Raw genomic sequence first — 12,435 nt, forward strand, 5'->3', positions numbered from 1 at the left:
CACCTCCTCCTAACCTCTGAGGAAATGGTGCTTTTGGTTGGTATATTTCCATCATGCCTTTTTGCAGTTCCTTGGCTTGCTCAATTCCACTTTCCTGCTTAACTTCTTCCACACCTTCCTTCAAGATTTCTGGCTCCTGCTCTGAGGGCCTGATTCCTTCTTCTTCTGAAACTTCCTTCAATATGGTAATGGCCTTGCATTCTTCCCATCTCACTCTCTTTTGTTCCCCTTTAGGATTCTTTTCTGTGTCACTAGGGAACACTGCAGTTGATTTGACGGCCTGTTGAGATAGCTCTCCTACTTGAGACTCCATCCTCTTGAGTTTTTCACCATGGTTTCTTAAGGTAGCTCTCACATCATCCCTGAAGCTTTTCAATTCAGTTATGTCTTGACTCATGGTTGCCATCATTCCTTCTATCCAGTTTAATTGATCTTGAAATTGTTGGTTCGGATTAAGTTGGGTAGGTTGATTATTTTGGCCATGATATGATGGTTGGGGGTAAGTGTTTTGTGTGGCTTGGTATGATCTTTGGTTGGAGTTTTGGTATGTGGAATTGTTATGTTGGTTGTAGTTGTAAGGTTTGTGGTTTTGTGGTTGGGTTTGTTGGTTCCCCCACCCAAAGTTTGGGTGATTTTTCCATCCTGGGTTGTAAGTGTTGGAGTGTGGATCATATGATTGCCTCTGTTGGTTTCCCACATAGTTGGCCTCTTCCCAATCACCTCCTTCAATGCTTACTTCCTCTTGATCTTGTGTGTGTATTGCAGCCACTTGCTTTGTTTCTAATTGCCTGGTAAGCTCTGCTAGTTGCTTGGCAAACACCTTGTTTTGTGCTAGAATTGTATCAACATGGTTCAGCTCCATGACTCCCTTAGTGTTGTGCCTTTCTGATGCATAGTAGTACTCATTCTCAGCCACTGTTTCAATCACTTCAATGGCCTCTTCCACAGTCTTTTTCCTGTTCAATGAACCTCCTGATGAATGGTCTACAGCCTTCCTTGATTCATAAGAGAGTCCATCATAGAAAATATGCAATTGCACCCAATCATGGAACATGTCTGGTGGGCATTTCCTTGTCAAGTCCTTGAATCTCTCCCATGCCTCGTAGAGAGTCTCACCATCTTGTTGTCTAAAAGTCTGAACCTCAGATCGAAGCCTATTGACCTTTTGTGGGGGGTAGAAACGTGCCAGAAACTTGCTTTCCACCTCATCCCATGTTGTTAGACTCCCCCTTGGGAATGATTCCAGCCACTTAGCTGCCTTGTCCCTAAGTGAAAATGGGAACAAAAGCAGTTTATATGCATCTTCCTGGACTCCATTGGACTTCACAGTGTCACAAATTCTCAGGAATTTTGTGAGATGTTGGTTTGGGTCTTCATTAGCACTTCCACCAAATGAACAATGATTCTCCACAAGTGATATTAGCTGTGGTTTCAGTTCAAAATTGTTGGCCTGAATGGGTGATTTCTGGATGCTGCTACCACAATTCCCAGAGGTTGGGTTTATGTATGAACTAAGAACCCTCCTCTCAGGAATGGCATTGTTTCCATCAGCTCTCTCATGGTTGTGAACTTCTCTATCCATGTTGAGATCTAAAGCTTCCTCAAAATTGTCCTCAGATTCTCCTTCAGATTCCTCTTCTCCCACTACTCTCTTCCCTCTTGCTTCCCTTCTCAGTCTATGAAGGGTCCTCTCTGGTTCGGTATATGGAGGAGTTGATGTCTCTCCTCTCCTACCTGTCATACAAGAACACAGCACAGGCACAAACAAGTGAAATACTCTTGGTTAATGGAAGAGTATGGTTAGAGCAATTGAGGAATTAATTCAAACAGTTAGTGAGTCAGTGAGTTAGTTGCTTGAATTTAAAGGCATAAAGAAAGAAAGCATGTAACCGAGTGCAGAAATTAAAATTCAACAAGTAACTTGAACAGAATTAACAAAGCAAGAAAAATTGCTCAATCTAGTTAACTTCCAATTTGAGAATTGTCAATCGAAAACCAATCCCCGGCAACGGCGCCATAAACTTGATGCGCATAAACTAGTTATGCTACGAATTAGGAAATTGCACGATCGGCAAAATTCCTTCCGGCAAGTGCACCGGTTATCGTCAAGTAAAAACTCACAATAGAGTGAGGTCGAATCCCACAAGGATTGGTTGAATGAGCAATTCAGATTAGAAGTGCGTTCTAGTTGAGTGGAATCAAGATTTAGATGAGAATTGCGGAATGTAAAATTGGCGGGAAAAGTAAATGACAAGAAATTGAAATGGCGGAATCTTAAATTGCATGAATTAAAGAGCAGAAACTAAATTGCTGAAATTAAAAGGGAATGGGGGTGATTGTATGAATGTACTTGCCGAATGTAAAGAGAAAGTGGAAATCAGAAATGGGGAATTCATTGGGTTATAGGAGATATTGAGATCTCCGAATCAAAACATGTTTGTCTCTTCCTCAACCAATGCGTTCATTAAATTTTGCTTGGCAATCTTATATGATTGGATCCCAATTCCTTGGCTCACCAATTCTCTCTAAAAACAAACAAATTCCCAATCCCTTGGTTTAAATGTTCATAAGAAGAGATGATGCTCGATCACTGATTATACCACACAGTTTCATGAACCACAATTTGGTAGGATTACATGTCACAATATCCATCCAAACCCCAATCCAATTCACTGTGAGAAAGCTTCTCTAGCATGAATCCTCCATTCCTTTCCCAAGGTTCCGAAGGATTCCAATTATGGGTAGTTTCTTTCCCAAGACAACTACCCAATGGAATTAGATCGAGAAGCTTTCTAACAAAATTCAAGAGAAAAGATTGAAGAAAAAGATAAACTATTATTGATTCATTGAATTACAATAGAGCTCCCTAACCCAATGAAAGGGGGTTTAGTGAGTCATAGCTCTGAATTCAATTACAAAGATATGAAAACTAGCTAAAAAGTGAAGGTCCAAGTCCTTTCTAACTTCAATTCCATCCTATTTATACACTTTCTATATTGAGCTTCTGTTGTGTTTCTTGGGCTTTGAGGCCTCTCCCTGCTTTCCTTTTGCCTTTGGTTTATGATCCATAATCTTGATGGGGCTGTTGATCCAAATTCTGTAACATTCATTGAGCCAACTTAGTGATAATCAAATAATGACACATGACTCAATAAATTGAGATTTCAAACTCATCAATCCTTCAGGCCCAATCCCATAAACCATGATATTCAATTGGGTTTCATACCAGAATAAGTTTAAGTTAATGTTTGTGCTCAAATACTAACTTAAACCACAATATTTTTGGTCCAGAAACCTTTTCCAAGAGTGGCGTTTAAGTTGCAGTTTAAGCTTAAACTGCAGCTTAAACGCCAGACACTTCCAGTGAGGCCTTTTGTAGAAGCACGTTTAAGCTTCAGTTTAAGGTTAAACTGAAGCTTAAACGTGGAAATGGAAGAAAGCAGCCCTGGAGAGTCATGTAGTCGAACACGTTTAAGCTTCAGTTTAAGGTTAAACTGAAGCTTAAACGTGGATATAAGAAGGGCAGCCCTGGAGGTCGAACACGTTTAACCTCCAGTTTAAGGTTAAACTGGAGGTTAAACGTGGAAGCTTAGAAGGGTAGCCCTGGAGGTGTCGAACACGTTTAAGCTCCAGTTTGAGGTCAAACTGGAGCTTAAACGTGGAAATGGAGAGAGCAACCCTGGAGGAGAAAACTTGGTCGAACACGTTTAAGCTCCAGTTTGAGGTCAAACTGGAGCTTAAACGTGGAAAATGGCTCCCTGGTGCTTTTCCCATTCTGGCGTTTAACCTCCAGTTTAAGGTTAAACTGGAGGTTAAACGTGGAACTCCTTCCTGAGTGGCATTATCATTCTGGCGTTTAACCTCCAGTTTGAGGTCAAACTGGAGGTTAAACGTGGAATGCTTCTTTGGTGAGACTTTTCATTCTGGCGTTTAACCTCCAGTTTAAGGTTAAACTGGAGGTTAAACTTCAATTCCAGCATTTCTTAGCCTTCATGATTCTGGCGTTTAAGCTCCAGTTTAGGCTTAAACTGGAACTTAAACTCCACATGTGATATTCAAGCTTCCTTTATTGATTTTGTTGCTTCCTTTCTTAGCCTCTTCTTCCCTAAAATCATCCAAACAAATGCATCAAAGTCTTGCAAAATTTCATGAGAAATCTTCCATTCATAGCATTCAAGTAATATAACTAAAACTCATGGAATTTGCGTCAAAATCATATTGTTTGGATGGTTCATTGCTTTGTTATTCTTTTAACCATTCTTGGTTACTTTAAGCTCAAGAAAATGCATAAAACCACTAAAACTAACAGAAAAATGCTAGTGAAACTAGCCTAAGATGCCTTGGCATCAATATGGCACGCCTACTCCATGGTGTGTTGCATGCCAACTTTTACCATTGGACAAGGCTTTGAAGGCGTATAAAAATGGCATGCCCTTGTTGATTGGCATGTGGTATGCCACAAAAATGGTTGATCCTGGAGGTGTCCTTGGGTGTGTGGCATGCCCTGCCTTGGCATGTTGCACACGTACTTTCTTGCTTGGCATGGGAGTCCTTCCTTGGGCATGTGGCTTGCCCAACTTTGGCATGTTGTACACCCATTTTATGCCTTGAAGTGCCTTAAATTTGAGCAAAATTTAGCCCAACATGCCCTGCCCTTGCATTGGCGTGTGGCACACCACTTTCTTGCTTGGCCTGGGGTTGCTTGTTCTTTGGCGTGTGGCATGCCCTCTTGTTAGCGTGTGGCATCCCACCTTCAACATTTGCCTTGGGTTGCTCTTCGGAGGTGTGTGGCACGCCCTTGCATTGGCGTGTTGCATGCCACCTTCAACACCAATCCTGGGAGCTTATCTTGGACGTGTGCTCTTGCTGGCATGTTGCACACCACCTCCAATTTCAATCCTGAGAGCTCTCCTTGGGCGTGTGGCACATCCTTGTCCTAGCATTTTGCACGCCAGATTTGGCTGCTTGATTGCTTGATCCTTGAGGTGTGTCAAAGGCGTGTGGCACACCTTGAATTGGTGAGTTTGGAACCTCTGGAGGGTTGGCTGATGGAGGATAAGTGTCGGTATAGAATTTACTAAGAGAATTCCGTTTTAAGCATAGTCTAAACCAACAATCTATCTTCAATCAAACTTAGAAAGTGTGTCCCAACAATAAAATTAGTAACCGGGAGTGAAATCCCGGGTCATTTTCCCTAGGAGTTGACATAAGATGCACATCATTGGTTAGGGGTTCCTTGGGGATGTTTGGAGTTGAATGCAAGAGAAGTAAACAAATAAAAATCAAAGCAATTAACAATTAACAATAAAACAATGTAAAAACCTTGGCTAGGAGTGAGAATTGGAATTCCTATCTTCATTATCATCATCAATTATGACAAGAATTGTCCATTTCTCCCACTTAATTAACCTCTAACAATGAAGGAAAGTCAAGTGGTATAATTGACTCTAATCCACACATCCTAGTCAAATCCTAGTGAAAGACTAGCTTTAGTGGAATTCAAGTCAACTAGCAACTTTCAATTATCAATCAACAAAAGACTTTAACAATTCAAGAGTTTCCCATTGCTCAACCCCCAAGCCAAGAGTGGAAATCTACTCCATAGCCATAAGTGACATTTTCTCAAACACTTGGTGAGCAAGAATAAAAGACATTATAAAATTGAGAAAGAAATTCAAATTAAAGCTATCCACTACAAACAACTAACAATAACAAGGCAATTAACAACAATGAACATGAAATTCCTCAATGCATTAATAGAAATCAATCTCAACAAGATCCAATTTCAAGATCCAAAATAACTAGAATAACAATAACACTAAATGAAATTAGAGGATGGAAACTACAAATTAAAGCAATCTAAAATTGGAATTAACACATAGCTAACCAAAAGATCCAAGAGAAATTGAATTGAGAACACTAAAACCTAGAGAGAAGTGAGAGTTTCTCTCTCTAGAATTTAAACTAAAACTAAAACTAAAGTGTGTGGTGATTGATACCATTCTCTTTAACTCCCAGCCTCTTATCCTTAAATTAGGCTCGAAACTAGGCCAAAAAATCAACTCAGAAATTGCCCCCAGTATTTTCTCTTTAATGAGGCACGTGGCGCTTGTCGTGCGTACGCTTCAGCCACGCGTACGCGTTTCTTGGATAATGCTCTGACCACGCGTACGCGTCAGTCACGTGTACGCGTCGAATGGACGTTGTACTTAGTCACGTGCACGCATTAGCCATGCATACGCATTGTCACCAGCTTCTCAAATCTTTAATTCACTATAAGAAAAAGCAATATTTGTAACAAAAAAATTGTTACAAAAAATCAAAATTTTGAAACAAAAGGATTTTATAACAAAAAAAGAGGCCGTTGCAGTATGTCCTGTTACAAAAAGTTTTTGTAACAAAAAATGGAACTATTACAATTCAAAGTAATATTTTGTAACAAATTTTTCTGATAACAAAAACCAAAAGTCGTTACAAAAGTGATAACAAATTTTGATCTTCAAAATATTTTTGGTGACAATATATTTTTTCCTATCATAAAATTTTGTTACAAAATGTAACTTGATTTTGTAACACTTTTTTCTTTAGTTACAAAACACTATTTATTTTGTAATAATTTTTTTAAATACAAATTACACACATAATTTGCCAAATTATATTAGTTTTTTAATTAATTAATATATTAACTAATTTACTCAGCAAGTCAACATTTATATAATATATAATAACATAGATAGTTCAAATATTTTTCATTTAACTAAGATTATTTTATAAATCTTCAACATATAAACTTTAAAGTACAAACTAACAAGACACATTGAAGAACCCTAATAAACTAGATAGATACATAGGACAAGAAAAATAAGGAATTATAAATCTCCAAAATGTAAACTACAAATTATAACTCTATCATGTTCATAGAGCTCCTTTCTCATGGAGAAGCTTCTAGTAAGTGCCACACACCTGAAAAGACCACCAACCATAAAACACTAGCTTAAGAAACAAGATTTGTTTTTCCTTTAAAAATGCACAGAAAAAACAAAAAACTATACTCATATTATTCAACAATGAATATGAACTCTAAAATTCTTACCATGTCCTTTCCCAACCCCATGGCTTCTAGTAACTCATTTTGTCCAGCATTAGAATGATAACATGCTCTATATTACTACTTAATAAATCACTCCAAAAGTCAGTTGCATGATAAATTAATAGTTAAGAATACCTTTCTACATATGGGTGTATATATAAAGTAATAAACATAAACTGATATAGCTCTTCCATTAGTTCTATGACTAGATGGTCCTGGGCTAGAATGAGTACTTATAATTTCTTGCTCTTTACCATCTGCCTGAGCTGAAATATTCTGCCAAACAAGTGATAGACAAGAAGATTATGTATAGTCACAAAAAGAAAGTAACAATTAACAAAATAACAAATTAAAAATTTCATAACAGGGAAAAGTCATATTTTTAGTCCTTGATAAACTCATACAGTTAATAATAAAGAATAAAAATAAGCCCCACCGGATTGGTTTCCATTCTCCTAAAGATGATGCTAATCATCAGTGTCAGCATAGCCTTTGATGCTGCTTGGTTTATAGGACTCTTGCTACAAAGGCAAAGAATGAATCTGAGTACTATAGATTAATAACTAATTAAATATAAGCATCAAAGACAACATAGAAATGAGAATACCTATTTAGTGCAATATTGTAGCATACTCTGATAACTCCCAAGAAGGGTTCGTCATGCACTGAATAACACAAAATAAGGATAGTTAATTATACATAAAGAAGAAAGAAATATGTAAATAAACATATACGAAGAAGAGAAAAAAGTGGCCTAGAGAACCATGGTGTGGTTTGAAAACCTGAGGACCGATATGATGATCAGGGTGACATAGCTGTGTAAATAGCAATACTCTAAGCTTCTAGCTGAAATGAAAACAGGCTTGTATTGTCTCTATGATGGAGTTTTTCTCCCTTTTCCTTAACACAGCAGTTTTGCATAATTTGTTTACCAGTCAGCCTAATCAGAGCTCTTACACGTCTCAATTCTCAATTTCAGTGTAATTGAATTCCATAGAAAGATGAGGAGATTTAACTTAAATGAAAAACTAATAGTGAAACAGATTTAAACAAATTTCGGCAGCATTTCAGTAGCAATTTAGCATATTTCTCAAATTCACTCAATTAAATCAATATCCATATGAATACAATAATAATTAAACAAAATTCACATATTCATCCATATGAAATAAGCAACAAACAACTTGAGTGCACAATCTAAATTCATCACATTGATGACAAGTCATCTTATAATAGTTTTACAAGCATTTTCATTAGTTTCATTAGGTTTTATGCATTTTCTTGCACAATAAGTAAGTAATTGGAGTGGATTTTCATGATTATCTTGAATCAATCAAACATCATTCATTTTACATAAAATCATAGGTTTTATGCTAGAATTAATTGATTAATTAAAAGATGCAAAGATCTAGTTATTTTGGTGGGACTTTGATTAGTTGTTTGGTTGCTTGTAGGTGAAGAAGTGATAGAAAGAGGAATTTTTGGCATGCTCTTGAAGTTGGAGCACGCTTTGGACCTTAGGCCACGCTTTCAAAAGCGTGGCCTATGACATTAAAGCGTTGCGCTCAACCAAGGAAGCAAAGGTAGCGTTCTAAAGAGTGAACGCTACGTTCACTATTGCTACCTTTATCGTGACCCCAGGAGCTAACCAAGCAAGGCAAGGCATAGCAAGGAGTAGCGCTCAAGAATTGCAACGGAGCACCCAAGAGAGGAACCAAGCAGCACGCACCAAACATGCGCTGGCCAAGGCTCGAAGAGGGGGCACCAAGAGGAAAGCTGGGCGCATCAAGACAAGGGGAGTAGTGCTCAAAAATTCGAGCGTAACGCTCCCTTTTGCTACCTTTTTCGTGCTCTCTTGGCCAAGGATAGCTAGGTTTAAAGCTAGCCAAGGAAGGAGCGCTCACAAATTCAAACGTAGCGCTCCCTTTCTTCAACGTTTTCGTGCCACTCATGAAGAGCTAGCCAAGGAAAGCAAAGCTCACCCAGGGAAGCAAATGAATGTAGCACTCAAAGAATGAGCAGAACGTTCACTTAGTGAACGCTATGGACAAGGAGGCTTGGCTCACCAAGGCTAAGTGAACATAACGTTCACTATACCAAACGGAGCGCTCCCCTGGAAGCTGACCCATGCCTCCAACTAAATTGAACCAAGGCCAACCGGACCTATCTCTCTTCAAATCCAAAAACCAAAAGGCCCACTCCAAGCTTTGAAGACCAAAATAGAAAGTGTATAAATAGGATTAAGTTTGATTTGTAAAGGACCTTTTTTCTCATTTTTAGTTTTACCTTTAGCTCATTTTTAATTTTCACTTTGGAATTTTCATTTGGGATTGGGGAATTTGGATCAAGTTTTCTTTCTGCATTTTTCTTTCTTCTGCAACTTTTACTTTCTATTCTTGGAATTGGAATTGAGATTGAAGAGCTCCATTGATTCTAAATCTGAGAATCATCTTTCACTCTTCTTTTCAATTGTTCTAAGAATTGGATCTGAGTTTAGTTTTCTGTTTTCATTTTCTTCTTCTGCAAATTCTACTTTGGGTTTTTGAATTGAGATTAAAGAATTCCATTGAATCTGGATCTGAGAATCATCTTTGCTTTTCTTTCATATAGTTTTGGGAATTGGAGAATTGGATCTAAGTTTCATTTACTGTTTTCTTTTTCATTTCTTCTGCAATTACTTTTCTGCTTGATCAAGAGAGCAATTGACATCTAGATCTCCTTTCTAATCTCATTTCTCTTCTTCGATCTTCAATTTCTCTTTAGGATATCATAAGTGATTCAAGTTTTCTTACTCTTTTGATTCATCAAGCAATTTTACATTTCTGTTTGGCTGTTGAGCTGAATTCCTTCATCTCAGAGCTTTCTGATCTTCTTTAATTTACATTTTCTTGTTGAATTCTAAATCCCAGTACCCAAATCCCTTTTACTCTTCAAGCAATTTACATTTCTCAGCAATTTAGATTCAGCAAAATTTACATTTCTTGCACTTTAAGTTTTTACAATTTACTTTTCTTACAATTTAAGTTTCAGCTCTTTTACTTTCTTGTTCGTTAAGTTACTTGCAATTTACCTATTATTATTCTGCTCAAAGGAGGGTTCTAGCCTCAAAGGAGGGTTCTAGCCTCCTATACTTTCCCTAACCCAAGACACTGTGGGAGTAGCATACTTACTCCAAATATCAATGCAAACAACTTTGAATTGGAGCCTCAACTCATCACACTGGTGCAAAACAACTGTTCTTATGGAGGAGGCCCTTTGGAGGATCCAAACCAGCACCTATCCACCTTTCTGAGGCTATGTAACACAGTGAAAACCAATGGTGTGCATGCTGATATTTACAAGCTGTTGCTATTTCTATTTTTCCTGGGAGACAAAGCTACTTAATGGTTGGAGGCATTTCCAAGAGAAAGCATCAACAATTGGGAGGATCTAGTGAACAAGTTCCTAACCAAGTTTTATCCTCCCCAAAGGATCATCAGACTCAAAACAGAGGTCCAAACATTCACTCAGATGGATGGAGAGTCATTGTATGATGCCTGGGAAAGATACAAAACTTTACTCAGGAAATGTCCACCAGAGATGTTCAACGAATGGGATAAACTTCAAAACTTCTATGAAAGATTGACATTGAGAGCTTAAGAGGCACTTGACTACTCAGCAAGGGGTTCATTACAACTCATGAAGATAGCTGTGGAGGCTCAGAACTTCATTGACACTGTAACAAATAACCAATACTTCTATGGTCATCAAAGGCAATGCCAACCAGCACAAAGGAAGGGTGTATTGGAGCTGGAAGGTGTGGATACCATCTTAGCTCAAAATAAGGTGATGCATCAACAGATTCAACAACAAATGGAGATGATGGCTAAGAGGATTGATGGACTTCAAGTTGCAGTAGTGAATACTCCAAATCAACCATCATAGGGGCAAAATAAGGAGCTCTATGAAGAGCAGCAACAAGAGCAAGTCAATTATATGCACAACCAAGGAGTTAATCAAAATGAATTCCATGGAGATACCTACAACTCATCCTGAAGGAACCACCCCCAATTTGAGGTGGGGAGATAATCACAATCAAAACCAACAGTCTTGGCAGAGAAACTCAAACCAAAATAATTCTAGAAACACAAACCATCAAAACCATCAAAACACTAACCAAAACCAATACAGAAAACCATAAAACAATCAACCTCAATCCAACTACCCATCCAATGCCCAAAATAACTACCATCCACCCTCAACATCATAATCAACCACAACCACCCCAAGAATCTCAAAGGATCTCCAACTTGGAGATACTGATGGAAAAGATGATGAAACATCAAGAGGTAACCAGTAAGAACCATGAAGCTTCAATGCAAAACTTAGAAAGGCAAATTGGCCAGTTATCCAAGCAAGCAGTGATTGAGAGGCCAACCAATGCATTGCCAAGTGACACCATTCCCAACTCCAAAGAAGAATGCAAGGCCATTCAACTAAGGAGTGGAAGAACTCTGGTAAATGACAAGAGGCCAGCTGAGAAAGAAACTAACAAAAAGCCTGGGGAGAATGAGGTTGGCAACAAAAAGCAAGAAGGAGAAAAAGGCAAGCAAGATCAAGAGAAGCTCAAGGAGAAAGAGGAACCTCAAGCTTCAAAGAAAGGAAAGGAAGTCATGGAGGAACGGTCACAAGAATAGAGGACAATGGTGAAGACTTACACTCCTCCTTTGCCATACCCTCAAAGATTGCAGAAGGAGATCAAAGATCAACAGTTCCCCAAGTTCCTAAAAGTGTTTAAGAAGCTGGAGATCAATATTCCACTTGCTGAAGCTCTAGAACAAATGCCTTTATATGCAAAATTCCTCAAAGAGCTTATCAACAAGAAGAGAAGCTGGAATGAGAGAGAGACAGTGATCTTAACCCAAGAATGCAGTGCATTAGTTCAAGAAGGCATTCCACCAAAGCTCAAAGACCCTGGGAGTTTCTACTTGCCTTGCACCATTGGTAACACAATCATTGACAAGGCACTATTTGATTTGGGCTCAAGTATTAACCTCATGCCTCTGTCTATGATGAGAAGGCTATCTATAGAAGAAGTGAAGCCTACACATATGTCATTGGAGCTAGTGGATAGATCTTTGGTAATTCCTGAGGGGGTGATTGAAAATCTCTTGGTTAGAGTGGGAAAATTCATATTTTCTATAGATTTTGTAATCCTGGACTTAGGAGAAGAGGAGAATGACTCTCTGATATTAGGAAGACCTTTCCTGGCCACAACAAGGGCAATTATTGATGTGGAACAAGGAGAATTGACTCTGAGGGTAAATGATGAGAAGATCACTTTGAATGTCTTCTAAGAAGTACAA

General features: G+C 38.3%; 1 non-coding gene across 1 annotated transcript; it reads left to right on the top strand.

The window, feature by feature from the left end:
• Positions 1-1,052: 1,052 nt before the first annotated feature.
• Positions 1,053-1,156, top strand: LOC148555468 (small nucleolar RNA R71). Its single transcript, XR_015886744.1, has one exon. It is a non-coding gene; the product is annotated as a small nucleolar RNA R71 (small nucleolar RNA).
• Positions 1,157-12,435: the final 11,279 nt, after the last annotated feature.

This window comes from Arachis ipaensis, chromosome B6, assembly GCF_059453495.1.
Source record: "Arachis ipaensis isolate K30076 ecotype BB chromosome B6, ASM5945349v1, whole genome shotgun sequence".
NCBI classification, from domain to species: Eukaryota; Viridiplantae; Streptophyta; class Magnoliopsida; order Fabales; family Fabaceae; genus Arachis; species Arachis ipaensis.